The sequence below is a fragment of the Taeniopygia guttata genome, chromosome 2 (genome assembly GCF_048771995.1).
Source record: "Taeniopygia guttata chromosome 2, bTaeGut7.mat, whole genome shotgun sequence".
NCBI classification, from domain to species: Eukaryota; Metazoa; Chordata; class Aves; order Passeriformes; family Estrildidae; genus Taeniopygia; species Taeniopygia guttata.
In genome coordinates, this window is record NC_133026.1 from 97,340,210 (window position 1) to 97,360,539 (window position 20,330).

At 64.0% G+C, this 20,330-nt stretch overlaps 55 pseudogenes; all 55 read right to left on the bottom strand.

The window, feature by feature from the left end:
• Window positions 1–156: 156 nt before the first annotated feature.
• On the bottom strand, window positions 157–274 carry LOC140682804 (5S ribosomal RNA; annotated as a pseudogene).
• A 250-nt stretch (window positions 275–524) lies between these two features.
• LOC140682805 (5S ribosomal RNA) lies at window positions 525–642 on the bottom strand (annotated as a pseudogene).
• Window positions 643–892: 250 nt separating this feature from the next.
• On the bottom strand, window positions 893–1,010 carry LOC140682806 (5S ribosomal RNA; annotated as a pseudogene).
• A 252-nt stretch (window positions 1,011–1,262) lies between these two features.
• Window positions 1,263–1,380, bottom strand: LOC140682808 (5S ribosomal RNA; annotated as a pseudogene).
• A 250-nt stretch (window positions 1,381–1,630) lies between these two features.
• LOC140682809 (5S ribosomal RNA) lies at window positions 1,631–1,748 on the bottom strand (annotated as a pseudogene).
• Window positions 1,749–2,000: 252 nt separating this feature from the next.
• Window positions 2,001–2,118, bottom strand: LOC140682810 (5S ribosomal RNA; annotated as a pseudogene).
• A 250-nt stretch (window positions 2,119–2,368) lies between these two features.
• LOC140682811 (5S ribosomal RNA) lies at window positions 2,369–2,486 on the bottom strand (annotated as a pseudogene).
• A 250-nt stretch (window positions 2,487–2,736) lies between these two features.
• LOC140682812 (5S ribosomal RNA) lies at window positions 2,737–2,854 on the bottom strand (annotated as a pseudogene).
• Window positions 2,855–3,106: 252 nt separating this feature from the next.
• On the bottom strand, window positions 3,107–3,224 carry LOC140682813 (5S ribosomal RNA; annotated as a pseudogene).
• A 252-nt stretch (window positions 3,225–3,476) lies between these two features.
• Window positions 3,477–3,594, bottom strand: LOC140682814 (5S ribosomal RNA; annotated as a pseudogene).
• Window positions 3,595–3,844: 250 nt separating this feature from the next.
• On the bottom strand, window positions 3,845–3,962 carry LOC140682815 (5S ribosomal RNA; annotated as a pseudogene).
• A 252-nt stretch (window positions 3,963–4,214) lies between these two features.
• Window positions 4,215–4,332, bottom strand: LOC140682816 (5S ribosomal RNA; annotated as a pseudogene).
• Window positions 4,333–4,582: 250 nt separating this feature from the next.
• On the bottom strand, window positions 4,583–4,700 carry LOC140682817 (5S ribosomal RNA; annotated as a pseudogene).
• Window positions 4,701–4,950: 250 nt separating this feature from the next.
• On the bottom strand, window positions 4,951–5,068 carry LOC140682819 (5S ribosomal RNA; annotated as a pseudogene).
• A 252-nt stretch (window positions 5,069–5,320) lies between these two features.
• Window positions 5,321–5,438, bottom strand: LOC140682820 (5S ribosomal RNA; annotated as a pseudogene).
• Window positions 5,439–5,688: 250 nt separating this feature from the next.
• LOC140682821 (5S ribosomal RNA) lies at window positions 5,689–5,806 on the bottom strand (annotated as a pseudogene).
• A 250-nt stretch (window positions 5,807–6,056) lies between these two features.
• On the bottom strand, window positions 6,057–6,174 carry LOC140682822 (5S ribosomal RNA; annotated as a pseudogene).
• Window positions 6,175–6,424: 250 nt separating this feature from the next.
• Window positions 6,425–6,542, bottom strand: LOC140683097 (5S ribosomal RNA; annotated as a pseudogene).
• A 250-nt stretch (window positions 6,543–6,792) lies between these two features.
• LOC140682823 (5S ribosomal RNA) lies at window positions 6,793–6,910 on the bottom strand (annotated as a pseudogene).
• A 252-nt stretch (window positions 6,911–7,162) lies between these two features.
• On the bottom strand, window positions 7,163–7,280 carry LOC140682825 (5S ribosomal RNA; annotated as a pseudogene).
• A 252-nt stretch (window positions 7,281–7,532) lies between these two features.
• On the bottom strand, window positions 7,533–7,650 carry LOC140682826 (5S ribosomal RNA; annotated as a pseudogene).
• Window positions 7,651–7,900: 250 nt separating this feature from the next.
• LOC140682827 (5S ribosomal RNA) lies at window positions 7,901–8,018 on the bottom strand (annotated as a pseudogene).
• Window positions 8,019–8,270: 252 nt separating this feature from the next.
• On the bottom strand, window positions 8,271–8,388 carry LOC140682828 (5S ribosomal RNA; annotated as a pseudogene).
• A 252-nt stretch (window positions 8,389–8,640) lies between these two features.
• LOC140682829 (5S ribosomal RNA) lies at window positions 8,641–8,758 on the bottom strand (annotated as a pseudogene).
• A 250-nt stretch (window positions 8,759–9,008) lies between these two features.
• On the bottom strand, window positions 9,009–9,126 carry LOC140682831 (5S ribosomal RNA; annotated as a pseudogene).
• A 252-nt stretch (window positions 9,127–9,378) lies between these two features.
• Window positions 9,379–9,496, bottom strand: LOC140682832 (5S ribosomal RNA; annotated as a pseudogene).
• Window positions 9,497–9,746: 250 nt separating this feature from the next.
• LOC140682833 (5S ribosomal RNA) lies at window positions 9,747–9,864 on the bottom strand (annotated as a pseudogene).
• Window positions 9,865–10,114: 250 nt separating this feature from the next.
• On the bottom strand, window positions 10,115–10,232 carry LOC140682834 (5S ribosomal RNA; annotated as a pseudogene).
• Window positions 10,233–10,484: 252 nt separating this feature from the next.
• Window positions 10,485–10,602, bottom strand: LOC140682835 (5S ribosomal RNA; annotated as a pseudogene).
• Window positions 10,603–10,852: 250 nt separating this feature from the next.
• On the bottom strand, window positions 10,853–10,970 carry LOC140682836 (5S ribosomal RNA; annotated as a pseudogene).
• A 250-nt stretch (window positions 10,971–11,220) lies between these two features.
• LOC140682837 (5S ribosomal RNA) lies at window positions 11,221–11,338 on the bottom strand (annotated as a pseudogene).
• Window positions 11,339–11,588: 250 nt separating this feature from the next.
• LOC140683098 (5S ribosomal RNA) lies at window positions 11,589–11,706 on the bottom strand (annotated as a pseudogene).
• A 250-nt stretch (window positions 11,707–11,956) lies between these two features.
• On the bottom strand, window positions 11,957–12,074 carry LOC140682838 (5S ribosomal RNA; annotated as a pseudogene).
• A 250-nt stretch (window positions 12,075–12,324) lies between these two features.
• LOC140682839 (5S ribosomal RNA) lies at window positions 12,325–12,442 on the bottom strand (annotated as a pseudogene).
• A 252-nt stretch (window positions 12,443–12,694) lies between these two features.
• Window positions 12,695–12,812, bottom strand: LOC140682840 (5S ribosomal RNA; annotated as a pseudogene).
• Window positions 12,813–13,064: 252 nt separating this feature from the next.
• LOC140682842 (5S ribosomal RNA) lies at window positions 13,065–13,182 on the bottom strand (annotated as a pseudogene).
• A 250-nt stretch (window positions 13,183–13,432) lies between these two features.
• LOC140682843 (5S ribosomal RNA) lies at window positions 13,433–13,550 on the bottom strand (annotated as a pseudogene).
• A 252-nt stretch (window positions 13,551–13,802) lies between these two features.
• On the bottom strand, window positions 13,803–13,920 carry LOC140682844 (5S ribosomal RNA; annotated as a pseudogene).
• A 250-nt stretch (window positions 13,921–14,170) lies between these two features.
• On the bottom strand, window positions 14,171–14,288 carry LOC140682845 (5S ribosomal RNA; annotated as a pseudogene).
• A 250-nt stretch (window positions 14,289–14,538) lies between these two features.
• LOC140682846 (5S ribosomal RNA) lies at window positions 14,539–14,656 on the bottom strand (annotated as a pseudogene).
• A 252-nt stretch (window positions 14,657–14,908) lies between these two features.
• On the bottom strand, window positions 14,909–15,026 carry LOC140682847 (5S ribosomal RNA; annotated as a pseudogene).
• Window positions 15,027–15,276: 250 nt separating this feature from the next.
• On the bottom strand, window positions 15,277–15,394 carry LOC140682848 (5S ribosomal RNA; annotated as a pseudogene).
• A 252-nt stretch (window positions 15,395–15,646) lies between these two features.
• On the bottom strand, window positions 15,647–15,764 carry LOC140682849 (5S ribosomal RNA; annotated as a pseudogene).
• Window positions 15,765–16,014: 250 nt separating this feature from the next.
• On the bottom strand, window positions 16,015–16,132 carry LOC140682850 (5S ribosomal RNA; annotated as a pseudogene).
• A 252-nt stretch (window positions 16,133–16,384) lies between these two features.
• On the bottom strand, window positions 16,385–16,502 carry LOC140682851 (5S ribosomal RNA; annotated as a pseudogene).
• A 252-nt stretch (window positions 16,503–16,754) lies between these two features.
• Window positions 16,755–16,872, bottom strand: LOC140682853 (5S ribosomal RNA; annotated as a pseudogene).
• A 250-nt stretch (window positions 16,873–17,122) lies between these two features.
• LOC140682854 (5S ribosomal RNA) lies at window positions 17,123–17,240 on the bottom strand (annotated as a pseudogene).
• Window positions 17,241–17,492: 252 nt separating this feature from the next.
• On the bottom strand, window positions 17,493–17,610 carry LOC140682855 (5S ribosomal RNA; annotated as a pseudogene).
• Window positions 17,611–17,860: 250 nt separating this feature from the next.
• On the bottom strand, window positions 17,861–17,978 carry LOC140682856 (5S ribosomal RNA; annotated as a pseudogene).
• Window positions 17,979–18,228: 250 nt separating this feature from the next.
• On the bottom strand, window positions 18,229–18,346 carry LOC140682935 (5S ribosomal RNA; annotated as a pseudogene).
• Window positions 18,347–18,596: 250 nt separating this feature from the next.
• On the bottom strand, window positions 18,597–18,714 carry LOC140682857 (5S ribosomal RNA; annotated as a pseudogene).
• Window positions 18,715–18,966: 252 nt separating this feature from the next.
• On the bottom strand, window positions 18,967–19,084 carry LOC140682858 (5S ribosomal RNA; annotated as a pseudogene).
• Window positions 19,085–19,334: 250 nt separating this feature from the next.
• On the bottom strand, window positions 19,335–19,452 carry LOC140682859 (5S ribosomal RNA; annotated as a pseudogene).
• A 252-nt stretch (window positions 19,453–19,704) lies between these two features.
• LOC140682860 (5S ribosomal RNA) lies at window positions 19,705–19,822 on the bottom strand (annotated as a pseudogene).
• A 252-nt stretch (window positions 19,823–20,074) lies between these two features.
• LOC140682861 (5S ribosomal RNA) lies at window positions 20,075–20,192 on the bottom strand (annotated as a pseudogene).
• Window positions 20,193–20,330: the final 138 nt, after the last annotated feature.

The window sequence follows — 20,330 nt, forward strand, 5'->3', positions numbered from 1 at the left end:
ACCCCTGCCCACAAGGGGATCTAGAGACAGACCCCAGCCCAGTGCACACACACACACAAGGGATAGAAAAAAAGCAAGGCCTACCTGCCTCTTCCCTCCTGCCCCCCACCTCGACTGCCCAAGGAAAAGCACGCGCCCCCCTCAGGAGGAAAAAGTAGCCTACAGCACCCGGTATTCCCAGGCGGTCTCCCATCCAAGTACTAACCGGGCCCGACCCTGCTTAGCTTCCGAGATCAGGCGAGACCGGCCGCTCTCAGGGCGGCAGGCCGTAGGCACCCGGCGGCCCCTCGGCGGCGGCCTTCAACCCACCACACCACGCTCCGGGAAGAAGCTCAGAACCCCACAGGGGCTTGACAAGCCCAACAGGGCCACCCCTGCCCACAAGGGGATCTAGAGACAGACCCCAGCCCAGTGCACACACACACAAGGGATAGAAAAAAAGCAAGGCCTACCTGCCTCTTCCCTCCTGCCCCCCACCTCGACTGCCCAAGGAAAAGCACGCGCCCCCCTCAGGAGGAAAAAGTAGCCTACAGCACCCGGTATTCCCAGGCGGTCTCCCATCCAAGTACTAACCGGGCCCGACCCTGCTTAGCTTCCGAGATCAGGCGAGACCGGCCGCTCTCAGGGCGGCAGGCCGTAGGCACCCGGCGGCCCCTCGGCGGCGGACTTCAACCCACCACACCACGCTCCGGGAAGAAGCTGAGAACCCCACAGGGGCTTGACAAGCCCAACAGGGCCACCCCTGCCCACAAGGGGATCTAGAGACAGACCCCAGCCCAGTGCACACACACACAAGGGATAGAAAAAAAGCAAGGCCTACCTGCCTCTTCCCTCCTGCCCCCCACCTCGACTGCCCAAGGAAAAGCACGCGCCCCCCTCAGGAGGAAAAAGTAGCCTACAGCACCCGGTATTCCCAGGCGGTCTCCCATCCAAGTACTAACCGGGCCCGACCCTGCTTAGCTTCCGAGATCAGGCGAGACCGGCCGCTCTCAGGGCGGCAGGCCGTAGGCACCCGGTGGCCCCTCGGCGGCGGCCTTCAACCCACCACACCACGCTCCGGGAAGAAGCTCAGAACCCCACAGGGGCTTGACAAGCCCAACAGGGCCACCCCTGCCCACAAGGGGATCTAGAGACAGACCCCAGCCCAGTGCACACACACACACAAGGGATAGAAAAAAAGCAAGGCCTACCTGCCTCTTCCCTCCTGCCCCCCACCTCGACTGCCCAAGGAAAAGCACGCGCCCCCCTCAGGAGGAAAAAGTAGCCTACAGCACCCGGTATTCCCAGGCGGTCTCCCATCCAAGTACTAACCGGGCCCGACCCTGCTTAGCTTCCGAGATCAGGCGAGACCGGCCGCTCTCAGGGCGGCAGGCCGTAGGCACCCGGCGGCCCCTCGGCGGCGGCCTTCAACCCACCACACCACGCTCCGGGAAGAAGCTCAGAACCCCACAGGGGCTTGACAAGCCCAACAGGGCCACCCCTGCCCACAAGGGGATCTAGAGACAGACCCCAGCCCAGTGCACACACACACAAGGAATAGAAAAAAAGCAAGGCCTACCTGCCTCTTCCCTCCTGCCCCCCACCTCGACTGCCCAAGGAAAAGCACGCGCCCCCCTCAGGAGGAAAAAGTAGCCTACAGCACCCGGTATTCCCAGGCGGTCTCCCATCCAAGTACTAACCGGGCCCGACCCTGCTTAGCTTCCGAGATCAGGCGAGACCGGCCGCTCTCAGGGCGGCAGGCCGTAGGCACCCGGCGGCCCCTCGGCGGCGGCCTTCAACCCACCACACCACGCTCCGGGAAGAAGCTCAGAACCCCACAGGGGCTTGACAAGCCCAACAGGGCCACCCCTGCCCACAAGGGGATCTAGAGACAGACCCCAGCCCAGTGCACACACACACACAAGGGATAGAAAAAAAGCAAGGCCTACCTGCCTCTTCCCTCCTGCCCCCCACCTCGACTGCCCAAGGAAAAGCACGCGCCCCCCTCAGGAGGAAAAAGTAGCCTACAGCACCCGGTATTCCCAGGCGGTCTCCCATCCAAGTACTAACCGGGCCCGACCCTGCTTAGCTTCCGAGATCAGGCGAGACCGGCCGCTCTCAGGGCGGCAGGCCGTAGGCACCCGGCGGCCCCTCGGCGGCGGCCTTCAACCCACCACACCACGCTCCGGGAAGAAGCTCAGAACCCCACAGGGGCTTGACAAGCCCAACAGGGCCACCCCTGCCCACAAGGGGATCTAGAGACAGACCCCAGCCCAGTGCACACACACACAAGGGATAGAAAAAAAGCAAGGCCTACCTGCCTCTTCCCTCCTGCCCCCCACCTCGACTGCCCAAGGAAAAGCACGCGCCCCCCTCAGGAGGAAAACGTAGCCTACAGCACCCGGTATTCCCAGGCGGTCTCCCATCCAAGTACTAACCGGGCCCGACCCTGCTTAGCTTCCGAGATCAGGCGAGACCGGCCGCTCTCAGGGCGGCAGGCCGTAGGCACCCGGCGGCCCCTCGGCGGCGGCCTTCAACCCACCACACCACGCTCCAGGAAGAAGCTCAGAACCCCACAGGGGCTTGACAAGCCCAACAGGGCCACCCCTGCCCACAAGGGGATCTAGAGACAGACCCCAGCCCAGTGCACACACACACAAGGGATAGAAAAAAAGCAAGGCCTACCTGCCTCTTCCCTCCTGCCCCCCACCTCGACTGCCCAAGGAAAAGCACGCGCCCCCCTCAGGAGGAAAAAGTAGCCTACAGCACCCGGTATTCCCAGGCGGTCTCCCATCCAAGTACTAACCGGGCCCGACCCTGCTTAGCTTCCGAGATCAGGCGAGACCGGCCGCTCTCAGGGCGGCAGGCCGTAGGCACCCGGCGGCCCCTCGGCGGCGGCCTTCAACCCACCACACCACGCTCCGGGAAGAAGCTCAGAACCCCACAGGGGCTTGACAAGCCCAACAGGGCCACCCCTGCCCACAAGGGGATCTAGAGACAGACCCCAGCCCAGTGCACACACACACACAAGGGATAGAAAAAAAGCAAGGCCTACCTGCCTCTTCCCTCCTGCCCCCCACCTCGACTGCCCAAGGAAAAGCACGCGCCCCCCTCAGGAGGAAAAAGTAGCCTACAGCACCCGGTATTCCCAGGCGGTCTCCCATCCAAGTACTAACCGGGCCCGACCCTGCTTAGCTTCCGAGATCAGGCGAGACCGGCCGCTCTCAGGGCGGCAGGCCGTAGGCACCCGGCGGCCCCTCGGCGGCGGCCTTCAACCCACCACACCACGCTCCGGGAAGAAGCTCAGAACCCCACAGGGGCTTGACAAGCCCAACAGGGCCACCCCTGCCCACAAGGGGATCTAGAGACAGACCCCAGCCCAGTGCACACACACACACAAGGGATAGAAAAAAAGCAAGGCCTACCTGCCTCTTCCCTCCTGCCCCCCACCTCGACTGCCCAAGGAAAAGCACGCGCCCCCCTCAGGAGGAAAAAGTAGCCTACAGCACCCGGTATTCCCAGGCGGTCTCCCATCCAAGTACTAACCGGGCCCGACCCTGCTTAGCTTCCGAGATCAGGCGAGACCGGCCGCTCTCAGGGCGGCAGGCCGTAGGCACCCGGCGGCCCCTCGGCGGCGGCCTTCAACCCACCACACCACGCTCCGGGAAGAAGCTCAGAACCCCACAGGGGCTTGACAAGCCCAACAGGGCCACCCCTGCCCACAAGGGGATCTAGAGACAGACCCCAGCCCAGTGCACACACACACAAGGAATAGAAAAAAAGCAAGGCCTACCTGCCTCTTCCCTCCTGCCCCCCACCTCGACTGCCCAAGGAAAAGCACGCGCCCCCCTCAGGAGGAAAAAGTAGCCTACAGCACCCGGTATTCCCAGGCGGTCTCCCATCCAAGTACTAACCGGGCCCGACCCTGCTTAGCTTCCGAGATCAGGCGAGACCGGCCGCTCTCAGGGCGGCAGGCCGTAGGCACCCGGCGGCCCCTCGGCGGCGGCCTTCAACCCACCACACCACGCTCCGGGAAGAAGCTGAGAACCCCACAGGGGCTTGACAAGCCCAACAGGGCCACCCCTGCCCACAAGGGGATCTAGAGACAGACCCCAGCCCAGTGCACACACACACACAAGGGATAGAAAAAAAGCAAGGCCTACCTGCCTCTTCCCTCCTGCCCCCCACCTCGACTGCCCAAGGAAAAGCACGCGCCCCCCTCAGGAGGAAAAAGTAGCCTACAGCACCCGGTATTCCCAGGCGGTCTCCCATCCAAGTACTAACCGGGCCCGACCCTGCTTAGCTTCCGAGATCAGGCGAGACCGGCCGCTCTCAGGGCGGCAGGCCGTAGGCACCCGGCGGCCCCTCGGCGGCGGCCTTCAACCCACCACACCACGCTCCGGGAAGAAGCTCAGAACCCCACAGGGGCTTGACAAGCCCAACAGGGCCACCCCTGCCCACAAGGGGATCTAGAGACAGACCCCAGCCCAGTGCACACACACACAAGGGATAGAAAAAAAGCAAGGCCTACCTGCCTCTTCCCTCCTGCCCCCCACCTCGACTGCCCAAGGAAAAGCACGCGCCCCCCTCAGGAGGAAAAAGTAGCCTACAGCACCCGGTATTCCCAGGCGGTCTCCCATCCAAGTACTAACCGGGCCCGACCCTGCTTAGCTTCCGAGATCAGGCGAGACCGGCCGCTCTCAGGGCGGCAGGCCGTAGGCACCCGGCGGCCCCTCGGCGGCGGCCTTCAACCCACCACACCACGCTCCAGGAAGAAGCTCAGAACCCCACAGGGGCTTGACAAGCCCAACAGGGCCACCCCTGCCCACAAGGGGATCTAGAGACAGACCCCAGCCCAGTGCACACACACACAAGGGATAGAAAAAAAGCAAGGCCTACCTGCCTCTTCCCTCCTGCCCCCCACCTCGACTGCCCAAGGAAAAGCACGCGCCCCCCTCAGGAGGAAAAAGTAGCCTACAGCACCCGGTATTCCCAGGCGGTCTCCCATCCAAGTACTAACCGGGCCCGACCCTGCTTAGCTTCCGAGATCAGGCGAGACCGGCCGCTCTCAGGGCGGCAGGCCGTAGGCACCCGGCGGCCCCTCGGCGGCGGCCTTCAACCCACCACACCACGCTCCGGGAAGAAGCTCAGAACCCCACAGGGGCTTGACAAGCCCAACAGGGCCACCCCTGCCCACAAGGGGATCTAGAGACAGACCCCAGCCCAGTGCACACACACACACAAGGGATAGAAAAAAAGCAAGGCCTACCTGCCTCTTCCCTCCTGCCCCCCACCTCGACTGCCCAAGGAAAAGCACGCGCCCCCCTCAGGAGGAAAAAGTAGCCTACAGCACCCGGTATTCCCAGGCGGTCTCCCATCCAAGTACTAACCGGGCCCGACCCTGCTTAGCTTCCGAGATCAGGCGAGACCGGCCGCTCTCAGGGCGGCAGGCCGTAGGCACCCGGCGGCCCCTCGGCGGCGGCCTTAAACCCACCACACCACGCTCCGGGAAGAAGCTCAGAACCCCACAGGGGCTTGACAAGCCCAACAGGGCCACCCCTGCCCACAAGGGGATCTAGAGACAGACCCCAGCCCAGTGCACACACACACAAGGGATAGAAAAAAAGCAAGGCCTACCTGCCTCTTCCCTCCTGCCCCCCACCTCGACTGCCCAAGGAAAAGCACGCGCCCCCCTCAGGAGGAAAAAGTAGCCTACAGCACCCGGTATTCCCAGGCGGTCTCCCATCCAAGTACTAACCGGGCCCGACCCTGCTTAGCTTCCGAGATCAGGCGAGACCGGCCGCTCTCAGGGCGGCAGGCCGTAGGCACCCGGCGGCCCCTCGGCGGCGGCCTTCAACCCACCACACCACGCTCCGGGAAGAAGCTCAGAACCCCACAGGGGCTTGACAAGCCCAACAGGGCCACCCCTGCCCACAAGGGGATCTAGAGACAGACCCCAGCCCAGTGCACACACACACAAGGGATAGAAAAAAAGCAAGGCCTACCTGCCTCTTCCCTCCTGCCCCCCACCTCGACTGCCCAAGGAAAAGCACGCGCCCCCCTCAGGAGGAAAAAGTAGCCTACAGCACCCGGTATTCCCAGGCGGTCTCCCATCCAAGTACTAACCGGGCCCGACCCTGCTTAGCTTCCGAGATCAGGCGAGACCGGCCGCTCTCAGGGCGGCAGGCCGTAGGCACCCGGCGGCCCCTCGGCGGCGGCCTTAAACCCACCACACCACGCTCCGGGAAGAAGCTCAGAACCCCACAGGGGCTTGACAAGCCCAACAGGGCCACCCCTGCCCACAAGGGGATCTAGAGACAGACCCCAGCCCAGTGCACACACACACAAGGGATAGAAAAAAAGCAAGGCCTACCTGCCTCTTCCCTCCTGCCCCCCACCTCGACTGCCCAAGGAAAAGCACGCGCCCCCCTCAGGAGGAAAAAGTAGCCTACAGCACCCGGTATTCCCAGGCGGTCACCCATCCAAGTACTAACCGGGCCCGACCCTGCTTAGCTTCCGAGATCAGGCGAGACCGGCCGCTCTCAGGGCGGCAGGCCGTAGGCACCCGGCGGCCCCTCGGCGGCGGCCTTCAACCCACCACACCACGCTCCGGGAAGAAGCTCAGAACCCCACAGGGGCTTGACAAGCCCAACAGGGCCACCCCTGCCCACAAGGGGATCTAGAGACAGACCCCAGCCCAGTGCACACACACACAAGGGATAGAAAAAAAGCAAGGCCTACCTGCCTCTTCCCTCCTGCCCCCCACCTCGACTGCCCAAGGAAAAGCACGCGCCCCCCTCAGGAGGAAAAAGTAGCCTACAGCACCCGGTATTCCCAGGCGGTCTCCCATCCAAGTACTAACCGGGCCCGACCCTGCTTAGCTTCCGAGATCAGGCGAGACCGGCCGCTCTCAGGGCGGCAGGCCGTAGGCACCCGGCGGCCCCTCGGCGGCGGCCTTCAACCCACCACACCACGCTCCGGGAAGAAGCTCAGAACCCCACAGGGGCTTGACAAGCCCAACAGGGCCACCCCTGCCCACAAGGGGATCTAGAGACAGACCCCAGCCCAGTGCACACACACACACAAGGGATAGAAAAAAAGCAAGGCCTACCTGCCTCTTCCCTCCTGCCCCCCACCTCGACTGCCCAAGGAAAAGCACGCGCCCCCCTCAGGAGGAAAAAGTAGCCTACAGCACCCGGTATTCCCAGGCGGTCTCCCATCCAAGTACTAACCGGGCCCGACCCTGCTTAGCTTCCGAGATCAGGCGAGACCGGCCGCTCTCAGGGCGGCAGGCCGTAGGCACCCGGCGGCCCCTCGGCGGCGGCCTTCAACCCACCACACCACGCTCCGGGAAGAAGCTCAGAACCCCACAGGGGCTTGACAAGCCCAACAGGGCCACCCCTGCCCACAAGGGGATCTAGAGACAGACCCCAGCCCAGTGCACACACACACACTAGGGATAGAAAAAAAGCAAGGCCTACCTGCCTCTTCCCTCCTGCCCCCCACCTCGACTGCCCAAGGAAAAGCACGCGCCCCCCTCAGGAGGAAAAAGTAGCCTACAGCACCCGGTATTCCCAGGCGGTCTCCCATCCAAGTACTAACCGGGCCCGACCCTGCTTAGCTTCCGAGATCAGGCGAGACCGGCCGCTCTCAGGGCGGCAGGCCGTAGGCACCCGGCGGCCCCTCGGCGGCGGCCTTCAACCCACCACACCACGCTCCAGGAAGAAGCTCAGAACCCCACAGGGGCTTGACAAGCCCAACAGGGCCACCCCTGCCCACAAGGGGATCTAGAGACAGACCCCAGCCCAGTGCACACACACACAAGGGATAGAAAAAAAGCAAGGCCTACCTGCCTCTTCCCTCCTGCCCCCCACCTCGACTGCCCAAGGAAAAGCACGCGCCCCCCTCAGGAGGAAAAAGTAGCCTACAGCACCCGGTATTCCCAGGCGGTCTCCCATCCAAGTACTAACCGGGCCCGACCCTGCTTAGCTTCCGAGATCAGGCGAGACCGGCCGCTCTCAGGGCGGCAGGCCGTAGGCACCCGGCGGCCCCTCGGCGGCGGCCTTCAACCCACCACACCACGCTCCGGGAAGAAGCTCAGAACCCCACAGGGGCTTGACAAGCCCAACAGGGCCACCCCTGCCCACAAGGGGATCTAGAGACAGACCCCAGCCCAGTGCACACACACACACAAGGGATAGAAAAAAAGCAAGGCCTACCTGCCTCTTCCCTCCTGCCCCCCACCTCGACTGCCCAAGGAAAAGCACGCGCCCCCCTCAGGAGGAAAAAGTAGCCTACAGCACCCGGTATTCCCAGGCGGTCTCCCATCCAAGTACTAACCGGGCCCGACCCTGCTTAGCTTCCGAGATCAGGCGAGACCGGCCGCTCTCAGGGCGGCAGGCCGTAGGCACCCGGCGGCCCCTCGGCGGCGGCCTTCAACCCACCACACCACGCTCCGGGAAGAAGCTCAGAACCCCACAGGGGCTTGACAAGCCCAACAGGGCCACCCCTGCCCACAAGGGGATCTAGAGACAGACCCCAGCCCAGTGCACACACACACACAAGGGATAGAAAAAAAGCAAGGCCTACCTGCCTCTTCCCTCCTGCCCCCCACCTCGACTGCCCAAGGAAAAGCACGCGCCCCCCTCAGGAGGAAAAAGTAGCCTACAGCACCCGGTATTCCCAGGCGGTCTCCCATCCAAGTACTAACCGGGCCCGACCCTGCTTAGCTTCCGAGATCAGGCGAGACCGGCCGCTCTCAGGGCGGCAGGCCGTAGGCACCCGGCGGCCCCTCGGCGGCGGCCTTCAACCCACCACACCACGCTCCGGGAAGAAGCTCAGAACCCCACAGGGGCTTGACAAGCCCAACAGGGCCACCCCTGCCCACAAGGGGATCTAGAGACAGACCCCAGCCCAGTGCACACACACACAAGGAATAGAAAAAAAGCAAGGCCTACCTGCCTCTTCCCTCCTGCCCCCCACCTCGACTGCCCAAGGAAAAGCACGCGCCCCCCTCAGGAGGAAAAAGTAGCCTACAGCACCCGGTATTCCCAGGCGGTCTCCCATCCAAGTACTAACCGGGCCCGACCCTGCTTAGCTTCCGAGATCAGGCGAGACCGGCCGCTCTCAGGGCGGCAGGCCGTAGGCACCCGGCGGCCCCTCGGCGGCGGCCTTCAACCCACCACACCACGCTCCGGGAAGAAGCTGAGAACCCCACAGGGGCTTGACAAGCCCAACAGGGCCACCCCTGCCCACAAGGGGATCTAGAGACAGACCCCAGCCCAGTGCACACACACACACAAGGGATAGAAAAAAAGCAAGGCCTACCTGCCTCTTCCCTCCTGCCCCCCACCTCGACTGCCCAAGGAAAAGCACGCGCCCCCCTCAGGAGGAAAAAGTAGCCTACAGCACCCGGTATTCCCAGGCGGTCTCCCATCCAAGTACTAACCGGGCCCGACCCTGCTTAGCTTCCGAGATCAGGCGAGACCGGCCGCTCTCAGGGCGGCAGGCCGTAGGCACCCGGCGGCCCCTCGGCGGCGGCCTTCAACCCACCACACCACGCTCCGGGAAGAAGCTCAGAACCCCACAGGGGCTTGACAAGCCCAACAGGGCCACCCCTGCCCACAAGGGGATCTAGAGACAGACCCCAGCCCAGTGCACACACACACAAGGGATAGAAAAAAAGCAAGGCCTACCTGCCTCTTCCCTCCTGCCCCCCACCTCGACTGCCCAAGGAAAAGCACGCGCCCCCCTCAGGAGGAAAAAGTAGCCTACAGCACCCGGTATTCCCAGGCGGTCTCCCATCCAAGTACTAACCGGGCCCGACCCTGCTTAGCTTCCGAGATCAGGCGAGACCGGCCGCTCTCAGGGCGGCAGGCCGTAGGCACCCGGCGGCCCCTCGGCGGCGGCCTTCAACCCACCACACCACGCTCCAGGAAGAAGCTCAGAACCCCACAGGGGCTTGACAAGCCCAACAGGGCCACCCCTGCCCACAAGGGGATCTAGAGACAGACCCCAGCCCAGTGCACACACACACAAGGGATAGAAAAAAAGCAAGGCCTACCTGCCTCTTCCCTCCTGCCCCCCACCTCGACTGCCCAAGGAAAAGCACGCGCCCCCCTCAGGAGGAAAAAGTAGCCTACAGCACCCGGTATTCCCAGGCGGTCTCCCATCCAAGTACTAACCGGGCCCGACCCTGCTTAGCTTCCGAGATCAGGCGAGACCGGCCGCTCTCAGGGCGGCAGGCCGTAGGCACCCGGCGGCCCCTCGGCGGCGGCCTTCAACCCACCACACCACGCTCCGGGAAGAAGCTCAGAACCCCACAGGGGCTTGACAAGCCCAACAGGGCCACCCCTGCCCACAAGGGGATCTAGAGACAGACCCCAGCCCAGTGCACACACACACACAAGGGATAGAAAAAAAGCAAGGCCTACCTGCCTCTTCCCTCCTGCCCCCCACCTCGACTGCCCAAGGAAAAGCACGCGCCCCCCTCAGGAGGAAAAAGTAGCCTACAGCACCCGGTATTCCCAGGCGGTCTCCCATCCAAGTACTAACCGGGCCCGACCCTGCTTAGCTTCCGAGATCAGGCGAGACCGGCCGCTCTCAGGGCGGCAGGCCGTAGGCACCCGGCGGCCCCTCGGCGGCGGCCTTAAACCCACCACACCACGCTCCGGGAAGAAGCTCAGAACCCCACAGGGGCTTGACAAGCCCAACAGGGCCACCCCTGCCCACAAGGGGATCTAGAGACAGACCCCAGCCCAGTGCACACACACACAAGGGATAGAAAAAAAGCAAGGCCTACCTGCCTCTTCCCTCCTGCCCCCCACCTCGACTGCCCAAGGAAAAGCACGCGCCCCCCTCAGGAGGAAAAAGTAGCCTACAGCACCCGGTATTCCCAGGCGGTCTCCCATCCAAGTACTAACCGGGCCCGACCCTGCTTAGCTTCCGAGATCAGGCGAGACCGGCCGCTCTCAGGGCGGCAGGCCGTAGGCACCCGGCGGCCCCTCGGCGGCGGCCTTCAACCCACCACACCACGCTCCGGGAAGAAGCTCAGAACCCCACAGGGGCTTGACAAGCCCAACAGGGCCACCCCTGCCCACAAGGGGATCTAGAGACAGACCCCAGCCCAGTGCACACACACACAAGGGATAGAAAAAAAGCAAGGCCTACCTGCCTCTTCCCTCCTGCCCCCCACCTCGACTGCCCAAGGAAAAGCACGCGCCCCCCTCAGGAGGAAAAAGTAGCCTACAGCACCCGGTATTCCCAGGCGGTCTCCCATCCAAGTACTAACCGGGCCCGACCCTGCTTAGCTTCCGAGATCAGGCGAGACCGGCCGCTCTCAGGGCGGCAGGCCGTAGGCACCCGGCGGCCCCTCGGCGGCGGCCTTAAACCCACCACACCACGCTCCGGGAAGAAGCTCAGAACCCCACAGGGGCTTGACAAGCCCAACAGGGCCACCCCTGCCCACAAGGGGATCTAGAGACAGACCCCAGCCCAGTGCACACACACACAAGGGATAGAAAAAAAGCAAGGCCTACCTGCCTCTTCCCTCCTGCCCCCCACCTCGACTGCCCAAGGAAAAGCACGCGCCCCCCTCAGGAGGAAAAAGTAGCCTACAGCACCCGGTATTCCCAGGCGGTCACCCATCCAAGTACTAACCGGGCCCGACCCTGCTTAGCTTCCGAGATCAGGCGAGACCGGCCGCTCTCAGGGCGGCAGGCCGTAGGCACCCGGCGGCCCCTCGGCGGCGGCCTTCAACCCACCACACCACGCTCCGGGAAGAAGCTCAGAACCCCACAGGGGCTTGACAAGCCCAACAGGGCCACCCCTGCCCACAAGGGGATCTAGAGACAGACCCCAGCCCAGTGCACACACACACAAGGGATAGAAAAAAAGCAAGGCCTACCTGCCTCTTCCCTCCTGCCCCCCACCTCGACTGCCCAAGGAAAAGCACGCGCCCCCCTCAGGAGGAAAAAGTAGCCTACAGCACCCGGTATTCCCAGGCGGTCTCCCATCCAAGTACTAACCGGGCCCGACCCTGCTTAGCTTCCGAGATCAGGCGAGACCGGCCGCTCTCAGGGCGGCAGGCCGTAGGCACCCGGCGGCCCCTCGGCGGCGGCCTTCAACCCACCACACCACGCTCCAGGAAGAAGCTCAGAACCCCACAGGGGCTTGACAAGCCCAACAGGGCCACCCCTGCCCACAAGGGGATCTAGAGACAGACCCCAGCCCAGTGCACACACACACAAGGGATAGAAAAAAAGCAAGGCCTACCTGCCTCTTCCCTCCTGCCCCCCACCTCGACTGCCCAAGGAAAAGCACGCGCCCCCCTCAGGAGGAAAAAGTAGCCTACAGCACCCGGTATTCCCAGGCGGTCTCCCATCCAAGTACTAACCGGGCCCGACCCTGCTTAGCTTCCGAGATCAGGCGAGACCGGCCGCTCTCAGGGCGGCAGGCCGTAGGCACCCGGCGGCCCCTCGGCGGCGGCCTTCAACCCACCACACCACGCTCCGGGAAGAAGCTCAGAACCCCACAGGGGCTTGACAAGCCCAACAGGGCCACCCCTGCCCACAAGGGGATCTAGAGACAGACCCCAGCCCAGTGCACACACACACACAAGGGATAGAAAAAAAGCAAGGCCTACCTGCCTCTTCCCTCCTGCCCCCCACCTCGACTGCCCAAGGAAAAGCACGCGCCCCCCTCAGGAGGAAAAAGTAGCCTACAGCACCCGGTATTCCCAGGCGGTCTCCCATCCAAGTACTAACCGGGCCCGACCCTGCTTAGCTTCCGAGATCAGGCGAGACCGGCCGCTCTCAGGGCGGCAGGCCGTAGGCACCCGGCGGCCCCTCGGCGGCGGCCTTCAACCCACCACACCACGCTCCGGGAAGAAGCTCAGAACCCCACAGGGGCTTGACAAGCCCAACAGGGCCACCCCTGCCCACAAGGGGATCTAGAGACAGACCCCAGCCCAGTGCACACACACACACTAGGGATAGAAAAAAAGCAAGGCCTACCTGCCTCTTCCCTCCTGCCCCCCACCTCGACTGCCCAAGGAAAAGCACGCGCCCCCCTCAGGAGGAAAAAGTAGCCTACAGCACCCGGTATTCCCAGGCGGTCTCCCATCCAAGTACTAACCGGGCCCGACCCTGCTTAGCTTCCGAGATCAGGCGAGACCGGCCGCTCTCAGGGCGGCAGGCCGTAGGCACCCGGCGGCCCCTCGGCGGCGGCCTTCAACCCACCACACCACGCTCCGGGAAGAAGCTCAGAACCCCACAGGGGCTTGACAAGCCCAACAGGGCCACCCCTGCCCACAAGGGGATCTAGAGACAGACCCCAGCCCAGTGCACACACACACAAGGGATAGAAAAAAAGCAAGGCCTACCTGCCTCTTCCCTCCTGCCCCCCACCTCGACTGCCCAAGGAAAAGCACGCGCCCCCCTCAGGAGGAAAAAGTAGCCTACAGCACCCGGTATTCCCAGGCGGTCTCCCATCCAAGTACTAACCGGGCCCGACCCTGCTTAGCTTCCGAGATCAGGCGAGACCGGCCGCTCTCAGGGCGGCAGGCCGTAGGCACCCGGCGGCCCCTCGGCGGCGGCCTTCAACCCACCACACCACGCTCCGGGAAGAAGCTCAGAACCCCAGAGGGGCTTGACAAGCCCAACAGGGCCACCCCTGCCCACAAGGGGATCTAGAGACAGACCCCAGCCCAGTGCACACACACACACAAGGGATAGAAAAAAAGCAAGGCCTACCTGCCTCTTCCCTCCTGCCCCCCACCTCGACTGCCCAAGGAAAAGCACGCGCCCCCCTCAGGAGGAAAAAGTAGCCTACAGCACCCGGTATTCCCAGGCGGTCTCCCATCCAAGTACTAACCGGGCCCGACCCTGCTTAGCTTCCGAGATCAGGCGAGACCGGCCGCTCTCAGGGCGGCAGGCCGTAGGCACCCGGCGGCCCCTCGGCGGCGGCCTTCAACCCACCACACCACGCTCCAGGAAGAAGCTCAGAACCCCACAGGGGCTTGACAAGCCCAACAGGGCCACCCCTGCCCACAAGGGGATCTAGAGACAGACCCCAGCCCAGTGCACACACACACAAGGGATAGAAAAAAAGCAAGGCCTACCTGCCTCTTCCCTCCTGCCCCCCACCTCGACTGCCCAAGGAAAAGCACGCGCCCCCCTCAGGAGGAAAAAGTAGCCTACAGCACCCGGTATTCCCAGGCGGTCTCCCATCCAAGTACTAACCGGGCCCGACCCTGCTTAGCTTCCGAGATCAGGCGAGACCGGCCGCTCTCAGGGCGGCAGGCCGTAGGCACCCGGCGGCCCCTCGGCGGCGGCCTTCAACCCACCACACCACGCTCCGGGAAGAAGCTCAGAACCCCACAGGGGCTTGACAAGCCCAACAGGGCCACCCCTGCCCACAAGGGGATCTAGAGACAGACCCCAGCCCAGTGCACACACACACAAGGGATAGAAAAAAAGCAAGGCCTACCTGCCTCTTCCCTCCTGCCCCCCACCTCGACTGCCCAAGGAAAAGCACGCGCCCCCCTCAGGAGGAAAAAGTAGCCTACAGCACCCGGTATTCCCAGGCGGTCTCCCATCCAAGTACTAACCGGGCCCGACCCTGCTTAGCTTCCGAGATCAGGCGAGACCGGCCGCTCTCAGGGCGGCAGGCCGTAGGCACCCGGCGGCCCCTCGGCGGCGGCCTTCAACCCACCACACCACGCTCCGGGAAGAAGCTCAGAACCCCACAGGGGCTTGACAAGCCCAACAGGGCCACCCCTGCCCACAAGGGGATCTAGAGACAGACCCCAGCCCAGTGCACACACACACACAAGGGATAGAAAAAAAGCAAGGCCTACCTGCCTCTTCCCTCCTGCCCCCCACCTCGACTGCCCAAGGAAAAGCACGCGCCCCCCTCAGGAGGAAAAAGTAGCCTACAGCACCCGGTATTCCCAGGCGGTCTCCCATCCAAGTACTAACCGGGCCCGACCCTGCTTAGCTTCCGAGATCAGGCGAGACCGGCCGCTCTCAGGGCGGCAGGCCGTAGGCACCCGGCGGCCCCTCGGCGGCGGCCTTCAACCCACCACACCACGCTCCGGGAAGAAGCTCAGAACCCCACAGGGGCTTGACAAGCCCAACAGGGCCACCCCTGCCCACAAGGGGATCTAGAGACAGACCCCAGCCCAGTGCACACACACACAAGGGATAGAAAAAAAGCAAGGCCTACCTGCCTCTTCCCTCCTGCCCCCCACCTCGACTGCCCAAGGAAAAGCACGCGCCCCCCTCAGGAGGAAAAAGTAGCCTACAGCACCCGGTATTCCCAGGCGGTCTCCCATCCAAGTACTAACCGGGCCCGACCCTGCTTAGCTTCCGAGATCAGGCGAGACCGGCCGCTCTCAGGGCGGCAGGCCGTAGGCACCCGGCGGCCCCTCGGCGGCGGCCTTCAACCCACCACACCACGCTCCGGGAAGAAGCTGAGAACCCCACAGGGGCTTGACAAGCCCAACAGGGCCACCCCTGCCCACAAGGGGATCTAGAGACAGACCCCAGCCCAGTGCACACACACACACAAGGGATAGAAAAAAAGCAAGGCCTACCTGCCTCTTCCCTCCTGCCCCCCACCTCGACTGCCCAAGGAAAAGCACGCGCCCCCCTCAGGAGGAAAAAGTAGCCTACAGCACCCGGTATTCCCAGGCGGTCTCCCATCCAAGTACTAACCGGGCCCGACCCTGCTTAGCTTCCGAGATCAGGCGAGACCGGCCGCTCTCAGGGCGGCAGGCCGTAGGCACCCGGCGGCCCCTCGGCGGCGGCCTTCAACCCACCACACCACGCTCCGGGAAGAAGCTCAGAACCCCACAGGGGCTTGACAAGCCCAACAGGGCCACCCCTGCCCACAAGGGGATCTAGAGACAGACCCCAGCCCAGTGCACACACACACAAGGAATAGAAAAAAAGCAAGGTATACCTGCCTCTTCCCTCCTGCCCCCCACCTCGACTGCCCAAGGAAAAGCACGCGCCCCCCTCAGGAGGAAAAAGTAGCCTACAGCACCCGGTATTCCCAGGCGGTCTCCCATCCAAGTACTAACCGGGCCCGACCCTGCTTAGCTTCCGAGATCAGGCGAGACCGGCCGCTCTCAGGGCGGCAGGCCGTAGGCACCCGGCGGCCCCTCGGCGGCGGCCTTCAACCCACCACACCACGCTCCGGGAAGAAGCTCAGAACCCCACAGGGGCTTGACAAGCCCAACAGGGCCACCCCTGCCCACAAGGGGATCTAGAGACAGACCCCAGCCCAGTGCACACACACACACAAGGGATAGAAAAAAAGCAAGGCCTACCTGCCTCTTCCCTCCTGCCCCCCACCTCGACTGCCCAAGGAAAAGCACGCGCCCCCCTCAGGAGGAAAAAGTAGCCTACAGCACCCGGTATTCCCAGGCGGTCTCCCATCCAAGTACTAACCGGGCCCGACCCTGCTTAGCTTCCGAGATCAGGCGAGACCGGCCGCTCTCAGGGCGGCAGGCCGTAGGCACCCGGCGGCCCCTCGGCGGCGGCCTTCAACCCACCACACCACGCTCCGGGAAGAAGCTCAGAACCCCACAGGGGCTTGACAAGCCCAACAGGGCCACCCCTGCCCACAAGGGGATCTAGAGACAGACCCCAGCCCAGTGCACACACACACACAAGGGATAGAAAAAAAGCAAGGCCTACCTGCCTCTTCCCTCCTGCCCCCCACCTCGACTGCCCAAGGAAAAGCACGCGCCCCCCTCAGGAGGAAAAAGTAGCCTACAGCACCCGGTATTCCCAGGCGGTCTCCCATCCAAGTACTAACCGGGCCCGACCCTGCTTAGCTTCCGAGATCAGGCGAGACCGGCCGCTCTCAGGGCGGCAGGCCGTAGGCACCCGGCGGCCCCTCGGCGGCGGCCTTAAACCCACCACACCACGCTCCGGGAAGAAGCTCAGAACCCCACAGGGGCTTGACAAGCCCAACAGGGCCACCCCTGCCCACAAGGGGATCTAGAGACAGACCCCAGCCCAGTGCACACACACACAAGGGATAGAAAAAAAGCAAGGCCTACCTGCCTCTTCCCTCCTGCCCCCCACCTCGACTGCCCAAGGAAAAGCACGCGCCCCCCTCAGGAGGAAAAAGTAGCCTACAGCACCCGGTATTCCCAGGCGGTCTCCCATCCAAGTACTAACCGGGCCCGACCCTGCTTAGCTTCCGAGATCAGGCGAGACCGGCCGCTCTCAGGGCGGCAGGCCGTAGGCACCCGGCGGCCCCTCGGCGGCGGCCTTCAACCCACCACACCACGCTCCGGGAAGAAGCTCAGAACCCCACAGGGGCTTGACAAGCCCAACAGGGCCACCCCTGCCCACAAGGGGATCTAGAGACAGACCCCAGCCCAGTGCACACACACACACAAGGGATAGAAAAAAAGCAAGGCCTACCTGCCTCTTCCCTCCTGCCCCCCACCTCGACTGCCCAAGGAAAAGCACGCGCCCCCCTCAGGAGGAAAAAGTAGCCTACAGCACCCGGTATTCCCAGGCGGTCTCCCATCCAAGTACTAACCGGGCCCGACCCTGCTTAGCTTCCGAGATCAGGCGAGACCGGCCGCTCTCAGGGCGGCAGGCCGTAGGCACCCGGCGGCCCCTCGGCGGCGGCCTTAAACCCACCACACCACGCTCCGGGAAGAAGCTCAGAACCCCACAGGGGCTTGACAAGCCCAACAGGGCCACCCCTGCCCACAAGGGGATCTAGAGACAGACCCCAGCCCAGTGCACACACACACAAGGGATAGAAAAAAAGCAAGGCCTACCTGCCTCTTCCCTCCTGCCCCCCACCTCGACTGCCCAAGGAAAAGCACGCGCCCCCCTCAGGAGGAAAAAGTAGCCTACAGCACCCGGTATTCCCAGGCGGTCTCCCATCCAAGTACTAACCGGGCCCGACCCTGCTTAGCTTCCGAGATCAGGCGAGACCGGCCGCTCTCAGGGCGGCAGGCCGTAGGCACCCGGCGGCCCCTCGGCGGCGGCCTTCAACCCACCACACCACGCTCCGGGAAGAAGCTCAGAACCCCACAGGGGCTTGACAAGCCCAACAGGGCCACCCCTGCCCACAAGGGGATCTAGAGACAGACCCCAGCCCAGTGCACACACACACAAGGGATAGAAAAAAAGCAAGGCCTACCTGCCTCTTCCCTCCTGCCCCCCACCTCGACTGCCCAAGGAAAAGCACGCGCCCCCCTCAGGAGGAAAAAGTAGCCTACAGCACCCGGTATTCCCAGGCGGTCTCCCATCCAAGTACTAACCGGGCCCGACCCTGCTTAGCTTCCGAGATCAGGTGAGACCGGCCGCTCTCAGGGCGGCAGGCCGTAGGCACCCGGCGGCCCCTCGGCGGCGGCCTTCAACCCACCACACCACGCTCCGGGAAGAAGCTCAGAACCCCACAGGGGCTTGACAAGCCCAACAGGGCCACCCCTGCCCACAAGGGGATCTAGAGACAGACCCCAGCCCAGTGCACACACACACAAGGGATAGAAAAAAAGCAAGGCCTACCTGCCTCTTCCCTCCTGCCCCCCACCTCGACTGCCCAAGGAAAAGCACGCGCCCCCCTCAGGAGGAAAAAGTAGCCTACAGCACCCGGTATTCCCAGGCGGTCTCCCATCCAAGTACTAACCGGGCCCGACCCTGCTTAGCTTCCGAGATCAGGCGAGACCGGCCGCTCTCAGGGCGGCAGGCCGTAGGCACCCGGCGGCCCCTCGGCGGCGGCCTTCAACCCACCACACCACGCTCCGGGAAGAAGCTCAGAACCCCACAGGGGCTTGACAAGCCCAACAGGGCCACCCCTGCCCACAAGGGGATCTAGAGACAGACCCCAGCCCAGTGCACACACACACACAAGGGATAGAAAAAAAGCAAGGCCTACCTGCCTCTTCCCTCCTGCCCCCCACCTCGACTGCCCAAGGAAAAGCACGCGCCCCCCTCAGGAGGAAAAAGTAGCCTACAGCACCCGGTATTCCCAGGCGGTCTCCCATCCAAGTACTAACCGGGCCCGACCCTGCTTAGCTTCCGAGATCAGGCGAGACCGGCCGCTCTCAGGGCGGCAGGCCGTAGGCACCCGGCGGCCCCTCGGCGGCGGCCTTCAACCCACCACACCACGCTCCGGGAAGAAGCTCAGAACCCCACAGGGGCTTGACAAGCCCAACAGGGCCACCCCTGCCCACAAGGGGATCTAGAGACAGACCCCAGCCCAGTGCACACACACACAAGGGATAGAAAAAAAGCAAGGCCTACCTGCCTCTTCCCTCCTGCCCCCCACCTCGACTGCCCAAGGAAAAGCACGCGCCCCCCTCAGGAGGAAAAAGTAGCCTACAGCACCCGGTATTCCCAGGCGGTCTCCCATCCAAGTACTAACCGGGCCCGACCCTGCTTAGCTTCCGAGATCAGGCGAGACCGGCCGCTCTCAGGGCGGCAGGCCGTAGGCACCCGGCGGCCCCTCGGCGGCGGCCTTCAACCCACCACACCACGCTCCGGGAAGAAGCTCAGAACCCCACAGGGGCTTGACAAGCCCAACAGGGCCACCCCTGCCCACAAGGGGATCTAGAGACAGACCCCAGCCCAGTGCACACACACACACAAGGGATAGAAAAAAAGCAAGGCCTACCTGCCTCTTCCCTCCTGCCCCCCACCTCGACTGCCCAAGGAAAAGCACGCGCCCCCCTCAGGAGGAAAAAGTAGCCTACAGCACCCGGTATTCCCAGGCGGTCTCCCATCCAAGTACTAACCGGGCCCGACCCTGCTTAGCTTCCGAGATCAGGCGAGACCGGCCGCTCTCAGGGCGGCAGGCCGTAGGCACCCGGCGGCCCCTCGGCGGCGGCCTTCAACCCACCACACCACGCTCCGGGAAGAAGCTCAGAACCCCACAGGGGCTTGACAAGCCCAACAGGGCCACCCCTGCCCACAAGGGGATCTAGAGACAGACCCCAGCCCAGTGCACACACACACACAAGGGATAGAAAAAAAGCAAGGCCTACCTGCCTCTTCCCTCCTGCCCCCCACCTCGACTGCCCAAGGAAAAGCACGCGCCCCCCTCAGGAGGAAAAAGTAGCCTACAGCACCCGGTATTCCCAGGCGGTCTCCCATCCAAGTACTAACCGGGCCCGACCCTGCTTAGCTTCCGAGATCAGGCGAGACCGGCCGCTCTCAGGGCGGCAGGCCGTAGGCACCCGGCGGCCCCTCGGCGGCGGCCTTCAACCCACCACACCACGCTCCGGGAAGAAGCTCAGAACCCCACAGGGGCTTGACAAGCCCAACAGGGCCACCCCTGCCCACAAGGGGATCTAGAGACAGACCCCAGCCCAG